Source organism: Pteropus vampyrus, unplaced genomic scaffold, assembly GCF_000151845.1.
Source record: "Pteropus vampyrus isolate Shadow unplaced genomic scaffold, Pvam_2.0 Scaffold294, whole genome shotgun sequence".
In the NCBI taxonomy this organism is placed as follows: Eukaryota; Metazoa; Chordata; class Mammalia; order Chiroptera; family Pteropodidae; genus Pteropus; species Pteropus vampyrus.
The window spans coordinates 1,514,740-1,529,014 of NW_011889075.1; the positions used below are offsets into that span (position 1 = coordinate 1,514,740).

Here is a 14,275-nt window from a genome sequence, read left to right on the forward strand (position 1 = left end):
CAGAAACGAAAAGGTCACACCAAGGAAGAAAATAAAAAACCCAAGCTACAGAAACAACCTGCAGGCAAAGCAGAAAGGAAGACAGTTCTGTAAATAATACAAGTGACCTCAGAAATGGAATGTCAGAGAAGCGAAGAGGGAATTTTCCAGAGACGCAACAGATTCAAAGTGCTAGTTCAGCCATTTACTAACAGCAGGAGAAAAACTGTACGTGTTACCTTAAAGAAAATAATTTCACTGTCAAGAATTCTTTGCATATTTTACCATTTCCAATATATTTAAGAAAATAGGTCTACGGCCATGCTGCCCTGAACAGGCCCGATCCCGTCTGATCTCAGAAGCTAAGCAGGGCTGAGCCTGGTTAGTAGTTGGATGGGAGACCACCTAGGAAGATCAGGTGCTGTAGGCGTGAAAAATAAAATAATAAGGGACTGTAAGTTGACAAGATCCTTGCAATCTGTAAAGTCAACCAAGGGTTGCCTCGCCTTAAAAAAAAAAAAATAGGAGTCATCCTTTTATTAAAATTCCACAAAAAAAATGAATAAAAGTCAACCACTAAATAATAATGTACATACTAATACAACATACCCCCAATGAAAACCAAAAAAAATTAAATTCAAATAGTCAATATACTGAGCCACAGAAGATACTTCAAATCACTGCCTAAGTCATGTTCAATATTAGAAAACTAAATTAGCAAAAAGTTCAACACATTGCTCAATGGAAAAATCTTCTTAAAATAACAAACACATTATTTTTACTTGAATTGAGACCTATTTTTCTTGGCCAACCTACAAAAATATGTTTCTTTTTCTAAGAGTTCAGGACATTAAAGCCAAAGCCTTAGCCAAAGCTTCATGAAAGTATTATTGAATTAGGTCTGTTTATGATTAAAATACAAAGTTCTCAGGAAAATTTGTCCCTCAAGGGACTTAAAATATGAGTAAATCCAAAAGCCTAGATTTTTGCTGATATAATCTTAACATTCCAAGCCCTCCCCTCAAACTTTCTCCAATTTAATCTAGACGAGATTCATGAACAGTTAAAAAATTCAATGTAAGGAAAGATATACTATCTATGGGATAAGATTATTTTTATCAAAATGATTGCTATAAAATGTTTTATAAGAACATTTTTAGATACACAAATTATAAGCAGATAGCCCTTTACATTACAAATGTAGTCACTAAAAATATAGTATGCTTCGAAGCAAACGTGAGATCTAATGCCACTAGAAGTTTAGTCATGCCTTCCTCAAAAATAAACAAACAAACAAAATCCCTGAGAAACAGATATGAGTCATGCCCTCATTAAAAGAGAAAGACAGATAACTTCAGTGAAACGTGGTAAGTGCCATAATGGACAAAGAGACTATGCACCCTGTTTGTTTTGGCAGGGGTAGGAGTGTGGATAAGGTGTCAGAAAAAGTCTCCTGAAGGGGGAGACCTCCAAGTTGAGACCAGAAGAATAGGACTAAGGGAGAAGAGAGGAAAAGGGAAGAGCTGGTCAGCACATGCAAAGGCCCAGAAACGCAAGAGCAAGATGAATCCAGAGAATGAGTTCGGTAGAGCCAGCGACCTTGGTGTTGGGCAGGAGAAACAGCTGGAATCCAGTCAGTGAAGGAGAGTCAGCAAGACCCAACCACAATGAAACACCAGCATCAAAACAAAACTTGTGTTTACAGTATTTAGATACTATTTTAAATGTTTTACATGAATTAATTCATCTAATCTTCAAATCCTCTGAAACACATCTTAAAAAGTTATGGAACCTGATTTGAGGCTTAGAAACTTCAGGAATTTGCTCAGCGTAACATAGCTGTGAAATTCCCGCCCGAGTCATTCTGTCTCAGGCAGCTCATTTCACCCCTTGCTGCTCCTGAGGAAGGTCAATACTCTTACAGGGTGGTGGCAGGGCTCTTTATCTCATGCCACTCTGACCTCAGAGACACAGGGGACAGGGAGGGTGGCTGTGATGCTGTCGCAGGGAACCGCATAAGAGCTGCCAGCAGCCTGAAGCTGGGAAAGAGAAATGGGGATGAACGGAAGGAGTAGGTTCGAGAGACATTTAGAAAAAGGATCTCCAGGAATGGAGGCACAGAGAAGAGATATAGGACGAGTGAGGAATAATAGTCAAAATATCACTGGTTAATCAAAGAAGCAAGCAACAGGATCCTAGGCTATATTTTCTTCAGTGAAAATAGCCTCTAGGTAAGGTAATAACTACCAATTCATATGCCAACACACTCATATTTACACAAGTCAGATTCTATATCAATTTTACCAACCACGGCATTTAATAAATTAGAACGACTTTATCTACGTTTAAGAGAAAGAAAAACTGACAAATATAGCATCCAAAACCATGGGTCATAAAATGGTGAAGGACATTTAAAATAGGGACATACATACCATCTTTCCAGACACTTAAGGGCAATCTTAGAAATTTCATACTCGATATCTATAATTAATGTAATACTAATTTTTACTGTGTACATATGTGTTTGTGTGTGTGTGTGTGTGTGTGAGAGAGAGAGAGAGAGAGAGAGAGAGAGAGAGAGAGAGAGAGAGAGAATGTAACTATTTCTGGTCTATATTTAATGCTATAAATAACAGAAAAAAATAAGAAGGAAATGAAATCGCTGCATTTTGTAGCTATCTTTTGTAATTGCAGTTGCCAACACCTTGCCATGTCGACTTTCTAAACACCAAAAAGGAAGAAGTTTGTAAATAACAAAAAAAAAACAATCTAAAAGTTACTGAGCAGAATAAACTAATCAGTACACTCACAAAGTATTGTGATCAGCCAGGACTCCTGAAACACTCACTAAGCCATAATATGATGAAACAATGAAAGAAAGAATACGTAGTCTTAATAAGTAACAAAAGAATAAGAGAATTTAAAGTGCCAATAATCCTTCATGGAATTAGAAAGGTTATAAATCAGACACCAGTATATTTTGGCTAAAATTTCCAAACCCCCACACAGACCAATTCCATCAATATAAATCCTGTATGTCACAAAGCTGAGCCTCTTTGGCAAATCCCAGTGATTGAAGACAACACAGCAAGTTTAAGTTTGAGAATAAGTTGAAGTCTTTCAAGTATACTGTTTTTAGGCTACTATATAGAGTCTAAGGCATAGGGCGGGGTGGGGGGGGAAATGTTAACAGAAATAAAGTCCAATAGCATTTAACCTTGAGATACATTAAGGGATAGGGGGTGGGGAGGGGAGAACTATCGATTCTAATAATACAGAATTCGTGTGTACAAGTTACTATTGGCAAATCGAGCATAAATCTCTTATCTCTCAAGAAGCATTTAGTGAGCCACCCATTTTTAAAAAATAATCTTGTCCTTTTCCTCTTCATCACTGAACTCATTTGCATTCTAGCAAATTATGCAATTAAAACAACTATTGACCACTTGTCTTCAAATAGGAGATAAAGAGCAAAGGAGGGGGAACGGGGCAAGAACACTGGGGAGATAAAATAATTCTAATTCATAATCGAAAAATATTTATGAAATATCTGAGATTTAAAAAGAGAAAAAGGATGAAAAGTTATGTCAAAGGTGAAAATCTTTCAGAAAATCTCATTTGAATTAAAAAAGAAAAAGAAAAAAATCTCATGTAAATTTTATTTAACAGTAACAAAAAATGTTATTTAAAGGATTCCAATGGAGGCAAATGAAAGAAAAACATTTCTTAAACTCATCCTTATCAACTTTTTCCCATAAGATTTTTTTACTAATATACTGTACTTAAGTAAAAATTTACTAATATATTGTACTCGTGTAAAAAAAAAAAAAGCCAGTTAATTTAAAAACATTTACCACTTAAAAATGGAATTTTTGTAGAGTATGAATGCTCCCCTGTTTTCAAGCTCTGATTGTGCTTACTCAGCCCCCAAACAACTTAGGAATTTGGAAGGGGAAAAAATAGAGAAATTAAAGTTAAATTAAGTAAAGAAGAAAAAAATTGAGACCAGAAAGAAGAGCAGCTGAGGCATTTCTGAGTGATTTACATCTGAACAAAGACTAAAGAACTGGACTCAACTCTCTAAAACAAGAACTCCGCCTCCCTCCCAAACGCTTCCTTTTCCTTAGAGGAAGGGGGTGATTGAATCGCTTGTGCTTATGTCACTTTCAGCTCATATGCTGGCTAACTGTGTTAACAGCCTTCTGCTTTAGAGATTGAGTAAAGAGAACTGTTTAAAAGACACATCTAGTCAATTTAATAGATTTCATGGACAATCATATTGCAATGCAAAGTAAGAGAGTAAACGGGGTCTCTTGGGCATTGCTGGTGGAAGTGTAACTTGGTCAAACATCAGTTTTAAAACATCCATCAAAGTTATATATGTATATACTCTTGTAAAAATCCATAAATGTATAATTTAAATTTTAGGCTCTATCCTAGAGATCCTAAAATGGCTTATGTACAAAGCCTATTCATTGCAGTATTGTTTGCAACAGCAAATGACTAGAAATAATCTACATGCCCACCAGTAGACAATGGCCCATCTATACAAAGGAAAATTATTAAACTCTTTCAAAAGTGAATGCTTTTTATATTTCAATATGGAAAGATTGCCAAGCAAAATTAAGCAAAAAAATCAATCAAAGCATAGAACATGGTAGACAGTATTTATATAAAACTGTGAAAAGAGAATATATTTTCAAATTGGCTAGTGAAATTATGGTACTGTTTGAAAAGATTCACAAGAAACTCGCAACAGTGGTTGCATGTGGAGAGGAGAGCTGGGGACTGAAAGGCAGTATTTTGTATATCTGTATATTATGTATGACTTTGGAACTATGGATATATTACCTTTGATAAAATCAAATAAATCACATCTAAAAATAAAAAAAGAAATGTTATCAAACTAATCTCCATATAGCTCAATAAGTTTTACAACAGGAAAGACCCCCTCCACCACCCATTGTTATCACTCATCTCGTAGAGATCTCTAATGAGCTCCAAGGATGATAAGGAATGAATAGGGACAGCTATCACACTCAACTTAAAAATAAAATAAAATTCTCTACAGCCTGTGTGGTATCATCATTATAACGAAATCAATTCCTTTAACTAAAACACTTTTTATGAAATTCCATATAAGCAAAAGATATTACTTCTCACTTTGAAAATAATTTCTAAAACTTAATTTTATAACAAATACCCAATTCTATCAAATATCCATGTATAAAAAGAGAAACTTTACTTTGAGTACTGAATGAAGAAAATAATATTAATAATAGGCCAAAATGCTACTTGTAGGCCAGAATTTATACTATCCATATTTTATATACTGAACATGAGTACCAAAACTCCAATGTTCTAAAATAAGAAAATAAATTTTTGCCATCTCGGAGTCCCAAGAATAATAATATAATTCTTCATTCTAATGAAAATGAGTAACCTCAGAACTTTCTAAAAAACTTTTTTAAACGGCAAAAAAAATCAGCTCTCGAACAAATGAAAAATATAATGTATTCAGGAGTGAATATTAATTATATTGCTTTCAATTCAATTGTTTAAAAATTTTAAAAATAATCAAATGTTTTTTCAAATAGTTTATCCAATTAACAAAAACTGTCACTTTAGTTATAAATACAAAGAATAATTTAATATTTTCTGATAACTAAATATTTCTAATATTTAAATATTTTTAAAGCTAACAGAATTGATGACTATGTTGGGCCTATAACACTTTTGGGAGCCTTTTTTCCTCATGTCCCACCAAAGCCTTAAATAAATCATAGCAGGCCCTACCCTCCCATTACCTTCTCATCAATGCTTTAAAAGACTCAGGTGGCTTTCCCAGGGCTATTGCGATCCACTGTAATACAGCAGACATCATTAGGATGCTAAGAAGCTACTGTTGGCAATAGACAGTGCTCACCTTCAAACACCTGAATCCATGTCAATTATAAGCCATTCTCATAGAAAGATCAGAAGTGATTAAATGAACTTGGATAAGGAAGGCTATACGGTCCACCGGATCAGCAGGTTATCTGAAATAGGAACACTGTTTTACTCTGACTGAACTCAGAATTTTTTCCCGTATGTTGGTCCATTTGCCTGAAATCATTTTCCAGTCTTTTTGCCATGTGCAGACGTTAAGTGGAAAGCAATGATGCAATCCAACATCAATGACTCAAAAGTGTGATTGTGTTTTATAAGGTTTACATATGTATATGTCTTGTATATGTATATTTAATGGTTTCTTTCATTTACTTATATTCAGAATTTAAGAATTTAGAAGATAATTAGTAAAATCACAATATTGCATCAGATGGCTTTATAAAATAAATGGTAAATCTAGTCCACTTGACAAAGATCTACCGATAATACACAGCATTAAAAAAAGTGAGGGCAGTACGACTGTTTCCTTTCAATTTACTGATTCACCCAAAAATGCACAGGGGCTCACTAGGAGCTGCACACACTAAAGAAGACAATGTCTGTACCATTTTATTTTGTTTTACTTTATTATTATTTTATTTTTGTCTGTGCCATTTTAGAGCAAGGGAATAGACATAAGCAAAGACAAACTCAAATTTGTGTTAAAAAAAGATGCTGAGAGAAGAGACAATACTGCAGGGCAGCAAGAATGTCACCCTCCATGAGATTAGAGAAGGTCCCCTGAGGGGGAGTTATGTGATTGATAAGTGAAAGATAAAGAATCTAACAGGTGAAATGAGAGGGACAGCAAGCCCAGCACAGGCAATAGGGAGACAGGCTTGTGAGGTAGGGGGATGCGTTAATTGAGCATGTATTTGCTGATCTGAAAGATTTAGTACAGAGACATACACACACTCATGACTGTGTAGAGAGGAACTGAATATAAGAAAAAGTCCTAAGACAGAGAATACTGTGGGGAGGAGGCAAGAGAATTAAAAGATTAATCAAGCCACAATCATAGACTACAATATGCTGATCAGCCCTGCAGCCAGGCCAAGAGAACACCTGCAGAGCAAGGGAAGATTTCTGCTGGGATTGTTAACAACCCATTCTGCACACCAGGAAGGGGAAAGAGGAACCAGCAGTATCATTCCCTATGGATAAAACCATGGGAAACCTATGAATTAAAGACTGAGAACTGCCAGCAGATCATTCACTTTACATAGTCTTACCTTTTCAGGCTACATACTCTTTCCCTCACTGTATGTCCAGATCAAAGGAAATGGGTTAGCAAAGTCTTTTAAATTATAACTCACAGGAGCTAAAGAATGATACATAAACTGAATTCCCTGAACACTCAGGGTCCCTTCTCAGTGCCTTTACTCGGTCTTTCACTGTCCTTGTCTCTATTGTCACTATCCCTCTCTCTGCCTCTGAGAGAAGACCACACTCTGTGGAGTGTCCCTCCTTTTATAATAAACTTTCCTCTTGACTCTAACTTTGGCGTGTGTGTTGAATTCTTTCCACACTCTCCACCAAAGGACCCTCTTCTCTTGGTGTAGGGCTTGGTCTCCCCCTACACACACCCTCTCCCTGTCCTGCATCAAGAAGGGATGGCAGATAGAATACAAGTGAAGATGGATGCCCTGCGAGAGGTCAAGGAAGCTTCTCCAGGAACAAGGAGGGGTGGAAAGAGCACAAACCCAGGAGAGTTTGTAAATGTGATGGTGAGAGCACAAGGATACCACTATAATATTGCTTCCACTTTCTCAATGGAGTAGGAAGTTACAAGAGGGCCAGTTGATGAATTATTCAGGAAATTAAGGGTTACCAAAGGTATAACGAAACTATGCTTATCAAAGGGTTTAACTTAATTCGAATAAATATCAGTATTTCAATTTTGTCTTACAATTTGGGAATTACAATATTTGTAGAAAAAAAATTTCTCAGTCTTCCAATTTATGAAGTTTGATTTACTAAAAATAAAACATTTCAAAGTAATATGTGCTTACTGTAAAGGAGTGTAATAACAAAAATACATGAAATGAAACCCAAAAACACACCCAAAATACGCCCCATACCATCAGAAGTTTGTTATAGAAACTTCATGTTTATTTTCAGTACTTTAATTTCTTTATAATTTCTTTAGCTACTAAAGAAAGCTGATCTACAGTCTCCTTTCAGCCATAAGAACAGAGAAAAGAAAGAAGTGAAGGGAAAAAAAAACGACTGTTAGAAATACAGACCTGATGAAAATACTATAGAGTGCACATACCCAGGCCTCAGTGAGGAAAGAACATAAACCCATTGGGTATGTTTTACCATTTAAAATAGCAATTTCTCAGGGCCATTTCAGAACCATGTTGAAGACAGCTGAAAAGGCCTGTGTAGCACTGATTTTTTAAAAATGTATACCTACCTCGATCACACTATGCCAAAATAAAAGTGGCTTCTGAGAAATTCAATTTCTACAGATAGGCTTCAAGAAATGGGTAGTGAGAACAACATGATGTAATCTGAAAATGTTAATGCAATTTCTTAATCAGTTTGTTTTAAAGAACAGCAGTTCTACTACTCACAGAACGTATGGATAAAGAAAAGAATTTCAAAAGCAAATGACATACAAATGAGTGGGAATAAAGAGAGTTATAGAGTATTAAACACATATTCTTTTCATTGTCGTATTTAGTCACACAGCTCACAATATAATCTTTAAGACCACCTGCAATGAAAATATAAAAAGGCACCTCAGGGTCCTAGCTAAAAATGAAAACGTATCGTTATCCACAATGCAAGCTCTGAATGTCTAGTTCTAGCATCTGTATTCTCAAGCAAGAAAATCATCAGCTAATAACAGATTCCCAATGAAGGTTAATCCACACACCACCAAAGATTTTTCACCCGGTTGAATTTCTGACTCACTTCCCTGCTGCTTGCAGGCTTTTAAAGCTCCACAGGCCAAAGAAGCAATAAATATGGCTACTCATAAAGGAAAAGGAGAACTGACAAGTACCCCTTAAACTGCATTTCTTGCTCCAAAAGCCAATGAGTAGCATTATGCCTCCCTAACTCCATTCATATCAGAAACAGACCCAGATGCCTAGCAAGAAGCTAAGCAGAGAAGCTCCTACAAAGACACTTACATTCTTAAACGGTATCCTCAGATTTAATCCTATTAAAACCACGTGTGCTTGCCAAAACAAAAAGTGAATATAAAAAATGGACACAGACAGAGATTAACACTAATGTCATTTTTGTGTCAGATTATGTTCTTCAGAAAAGAACCAGAGATGATTTTAAAAGATTAAATTTTATTCTAATTCTGACAAAATGCCATAGAAGCAAGAATCCAGTTCTAAAAGAATGATGAGGGCATTAGAAATACACCAGGGATGAAAATGAACAAGCCTCACATATCAAATAGTCTTTCCAATATGGAAGGAGGAAACATTTAAGAAAAAAAGTTAGTTACTCAAAACTAGAGAGAGTGGTCAAGGTACAGCCATGAAACTTATTCTTACTTAAAACAAAAAGGAAGGAAAGGGGCCTCTGACAAGGGCCTACAACACTACACAAGAAACTGGATCTGCTTTTTCACATGTGCTGCATCACTTAATATTCACACACAAAGACAGTATCTGCCACAAGGGTTTTATTTTCCCCATTTTGTAAACAGTGAAAATGAAGCTTGGAGAGTTTATACAACCTAGAGAGCCACACAACCAGTGAACTGAGGTCAGATGACAGGGCCCACTCATTAGAACGGCAGCTTTGCAATCCTGGTACGTACTCCCTGCTCACACTGTTTCCCTTCGCTACTGAATTTGTGTAATGTAATGGTAAAATGCTGTCTGTCGCTCTCAGGGGAAAATACCACAGTTGCCCCACATACAGCCAACGAGGCGCCCTGGAAATGAGTGGGTCCTTCTCAGAAGAATGTCTGCTAGGGCCCTGTGTTCCAGCCCTACCACTTACTTGCTGCTTCTAATCCACAGATCTTTGATAACAGAAATGTGTAGGGCTTTACACAGGTGATGCTTTAATCATGTTTTAAAACTCAAATCATTTAAAAACCTGTAGCGGTCCATCCTATTATCAAATAACAAAAACATAATCTGTTATTATCATTAATACAGCCAGGTGACATGACAATTCTCTTCAAAGGTTGTTTTAATTTTATTTTTTAGTGTTACTGTGAACATGACAGGTTTCTGATATCCACATATATATCCACATATATACATATATAAAACCACAAGCATTTTAAAATACTTTAATTTTAAAACAATCTTGATATTCTTAGTTTCTGCATTTAGTTTCGACGTGCTGTTGCTAGAGGTAAACACAATTACGTTAGCTTCTGCACCAGTTCTGCAAACGTTTGCCAATTAGGAAATAATAAATTCCTTTCCTTTTAATAGAAAACTGTAGAATTTTAAAATTTGAAGGCAGGGGCTTTGATTATTTTTAACTAGATAATACAAATAGTCATTTGGTTCTCAGTGTCTATGAACTAAATAATTAAAGAATAAACAAACAAACAAACCGCATTTCAATCACTATTTGGCAGCACCTAACCTAACCTTATGTCCCATTAATAATGGCTGGTACTACTGAAGCCCTGTCTGTGCCCACGACAAAACTTCTCAGTTTTCGCATGTTTTAGCAGGGTAACCCTGCAGTCACTTCAGTGACCAGTTTGCAGCTGTCATAATAAAATATTAGAAGATGCCATCCTCTAATTTTGTAATTAAAAAAGTTTGATCATTTCATATTCTGAAAACCAACTTCTTTATGTCATCTGGATGATTCTAGGTGTCAGTGAAATAAATTTTTTTTTTTATTTATAAAAGGTTAATAATATTTATAAAAGGCACTTGAGAAAGGAAAGGCGTCTTCTCCCCTGCAGGCAGATCAGAGGAAAAATCACTGTGGAGAGACATGTGGAAGTAGAACTATGGCCTGATCACCCCACACCCATCATTTCATCATACCAAGGGAAAAGAGGCGAAACTTGATACCACAATTATTTATTGACTGGCTCAATCATTTTCTTGAAACTACCCCCAAGTAAAATTTAAATAAGTTTTAAATGTTTCTTCACTATTATATGTTTACTCATATCCAAAATAGGCTCTAACTTTTAAAATTTACTTTTGCCCTAGAGCTTAATCAAATTATAACAAAAAGTAAAAATGAAACACTTTCATAGAAATGAACCTTTCCCATGATTTGTGAATATACTCATTGTGTATCATGTGAATATTAGTTATAATGCATAAATATTTCAAAAATTTAAAAAGTATCAGAATATTTTTCAAATAGTTGGACTATTCTGAGAATAAGACAAATAACAGGCATTTATTCTCTAGCAGCATTTTATTTAAATACCTAAATATGTTTTACACTTAAATAAATACTTAAATATATTTAACACTCAGCTATCTATAATTCAACAAATACAGGCTAATGCAAAAACAGACCCTATCCCTGTATTAGCCATCTTTATTTCAGAAGGAATAAATAAGCAGAACTCAGGAATGTTCTGATCTGCATGAAAAAGGGTGAAGTGAAAGCATCATGGCTGGAGACAGTGACAAAAGTGCAGAAAATAATGAGAAAAAAGGCACTGTCATCGCTCTTAAAACTCCTGGCTTGGAGACTCTGACTTGACATAGAATGGTGGCTACAAAGGTGAGGGTACAGAACAATAAACGTCACACTTGACCATTTAAGGTAGTTTTCCTCACAGTTTGCTTCCTTCAGTATAATCTGCCAATTAGATGAAGTTTTTGCTTGACAGAAGGAACCCTAAAACATTGATTTTTCTCTAAAGGTCAGGGCAGTCATCCCCCTATAACACAGCTTAAGTGGCTGTGGGGATGTGCCCAGCACCTCCTTGCTATTTCTGTTAATTGGCTTCAGGCCTGTTCACCAAGACAAGGTAGTGAAAATGGCAGGCTCCCAATTAGCTTAATTTCCCTTAAGGTCCCTCTACTTTCTGGTCCCAAATTCTTCTAATCACATACTGTAAAGTTCCTGCCTCCTCTTTTGTGGAATTTATTAGTTGTAATAAACAGTGGGGATGTAAGAACAAAGTCAGCATATGACCTATTATCTGCCAACATTAAATTATAGTCCATGCAGAGTCAGGTAAATGATAATGGTTAAAAGAAATTCAGATTTCTTAAAGCAATGCCAAACATCAAAACTAAAAGATTTGTTGCTTTTTGTTTCTTGGATCTGAGTCAAAATTTGGAAGCATGAAAACTTTTACAGGGCACTACAACAACCCATTTACTTTTCAAGTCCTTTCTGCTACTTCTGAGATAGCTCAGAAAAAGGAAGTCACAAGGCTGACATATGGATGTTTTTTGAAAGACACACAGTCCTCTACTTTCTGAGATGCAACTGACAAAGGATTCAGGAACAGGCTTATTCTGAGCAAGGCAAACTACTCACTGAAAATGCAAGACTACTATTTTTAGAAAAAATGTTGAGCATGAATCCAAGTGCTTCCTGGTACAGAGCTCTAATAAGATACATCACCTACTTTTGGTCATAGAAGTGTAACTTGTCAATATTCTAACAGAGAGAAAGAAGATTCAATATCCTGTTACACAGAACTAACTCCACAAAAAGAGAAAGACACCTTCAGGTTCCAGGGATGCTGTAACTCAGCATTCCACACACTTTTTCCTTTACATCCCTACTGTTTACTCCCACTGGCAAAGTTGATGTGGTCATAACTTCCTTCAAAAAACAGAAAAAATGAGAGACAAGCACTACAGTAGGAAGAACAAAAACAAAACCACTGGAGACATATAAGATCGGAACGCTGTTGACCTCTTCAGTCTAGATGGCATGCCTAAAGACAGCCATCAGTTCTACCCTAGTGATCCCAAATTATAAAGACAGAGGATTGATTTTTTTTAACACATAAAACATTCTTTTATCTGTGTGATGCCATTTTCTTTATTATATAGTTAATGGCAAAAACCATACCCAAACAACTATGCTTCCTTTTAGCCAAAATTTTCATATGGGTTTGATTTGCTTTTGTCCAATTAAGTAGATTTTGGTCTACTTAATTATCCCGCTAATGTGAAAACATCAAATTGAGTGACTGGATTATTATTTTTTAAACTTAAGCCAAAGAAGATGGTTTTAGGCTCAGGAATCATAGCTATAGCCATCTACATTAGACTACAAAGACTAAGGAAGTACTTATTTTTTGAAAACCTGCTTATTATGGAACAAATACTTCAAATAACTTCAATAGAACCAAATCAAGAAATAGTCTTGGGGCGGGGGGCGGGGGGGTGGTGGTAAGTGTGGCTTATCAATGCAATCCCTTTTGCTTAAAAAAGGAACTATTTTATACCAAATTTACAAAGAAAAACTATATTACTTCCTTAAAAACAGATCTATAACCACAGTAGTAAGATAAGTTATATTTTTGGAATATAACTAAATGTATCATATTTTTAAAACTCTGGGCTGACGATCTTTTTCTCCGAATCTTGCAATTAAAAATGGTCATATTTTAGCATATTAGCTAACTCTACCTTCCTCCTTGCTTTAACAGAACACTGATTGTGTTCAGTAATGAGCAGTGATGTTTCAGCAAAGGTAAACTGCCACACCCACCTCCAGCTCCAGGAGGTCAGGCTCAATTAGTCTAAACTGATGCTGGTACTTTTACTCTCTTTGATTTGGAAAAAGATCAAAAAAGTAATACAATTCCCTATAACAAAACAGGAGAGGCATCTGTTGGTGGAGACTTGTAGGAAACGATTGTTTGCTTTCTAAAAGAGCTACTGTGAAGAAGCAAAAGACATTGTTTCTCTTCCCTGTGCAAGGATGTGACAGCTGGGGCTCTGGCCATTAAGGACAAGCTTGAGCACAGAACCACAGAGCCCTGCAGAAGAGATCTTCAGTGAAACCACTGAGCTGCAAATGGAACCCCCAATCACCCTTCCTCCAGGCTTCTTGTTAATCAGTAATGAGCATTTCCTTATTATGGAATCTAGATTTTCTGTTATTAGCAGCCAATTTTAATCAGGCATGATTCTAGCTCTTTGGCAGGTATTATATTCCTTGATATAGCAACCAAATGAATGCTATAGGTTCTATGATTATCTATACCGTTTGATAAATGAATAAACTGTAGACAAGTTTACTAACATGTCCAAATCTCATTTATGGTAAATAGCTAATAACCAGCCAGTCTGACTCCAGGCCCATGCTAAACTAACTAAATCTTAAAAACATTTCTTCAAAGTGATAATGAAATAACAACACCTATTAAGTTTAGATTCTGTATTTTGAGAAAATTGTCTTTCCTAAGTAGAACTTTATGGTTTTT

General features: G+C 35.7%; 1 protein-coding gene and 1 pseudogene across 1 annotated transcript in view; one reads left to right on the plus strand and one right to left on the minus strand.

Moving 5' to 3' along the window:
- The window catches only part of PARD3 (par-3 family cell polarity regulator), a gene marked incomplete at its 5' end in the record, with an annotated part of 522,521 nt that overhangs the window by 303,537 nt on the left and 204,709 nt on the right, over positions 1-14,275 (minus strand). The window lies entirely within an intron of this gene.
- Positions 291-409, plus strand: LOC111729971 (annotated as a pseudogene).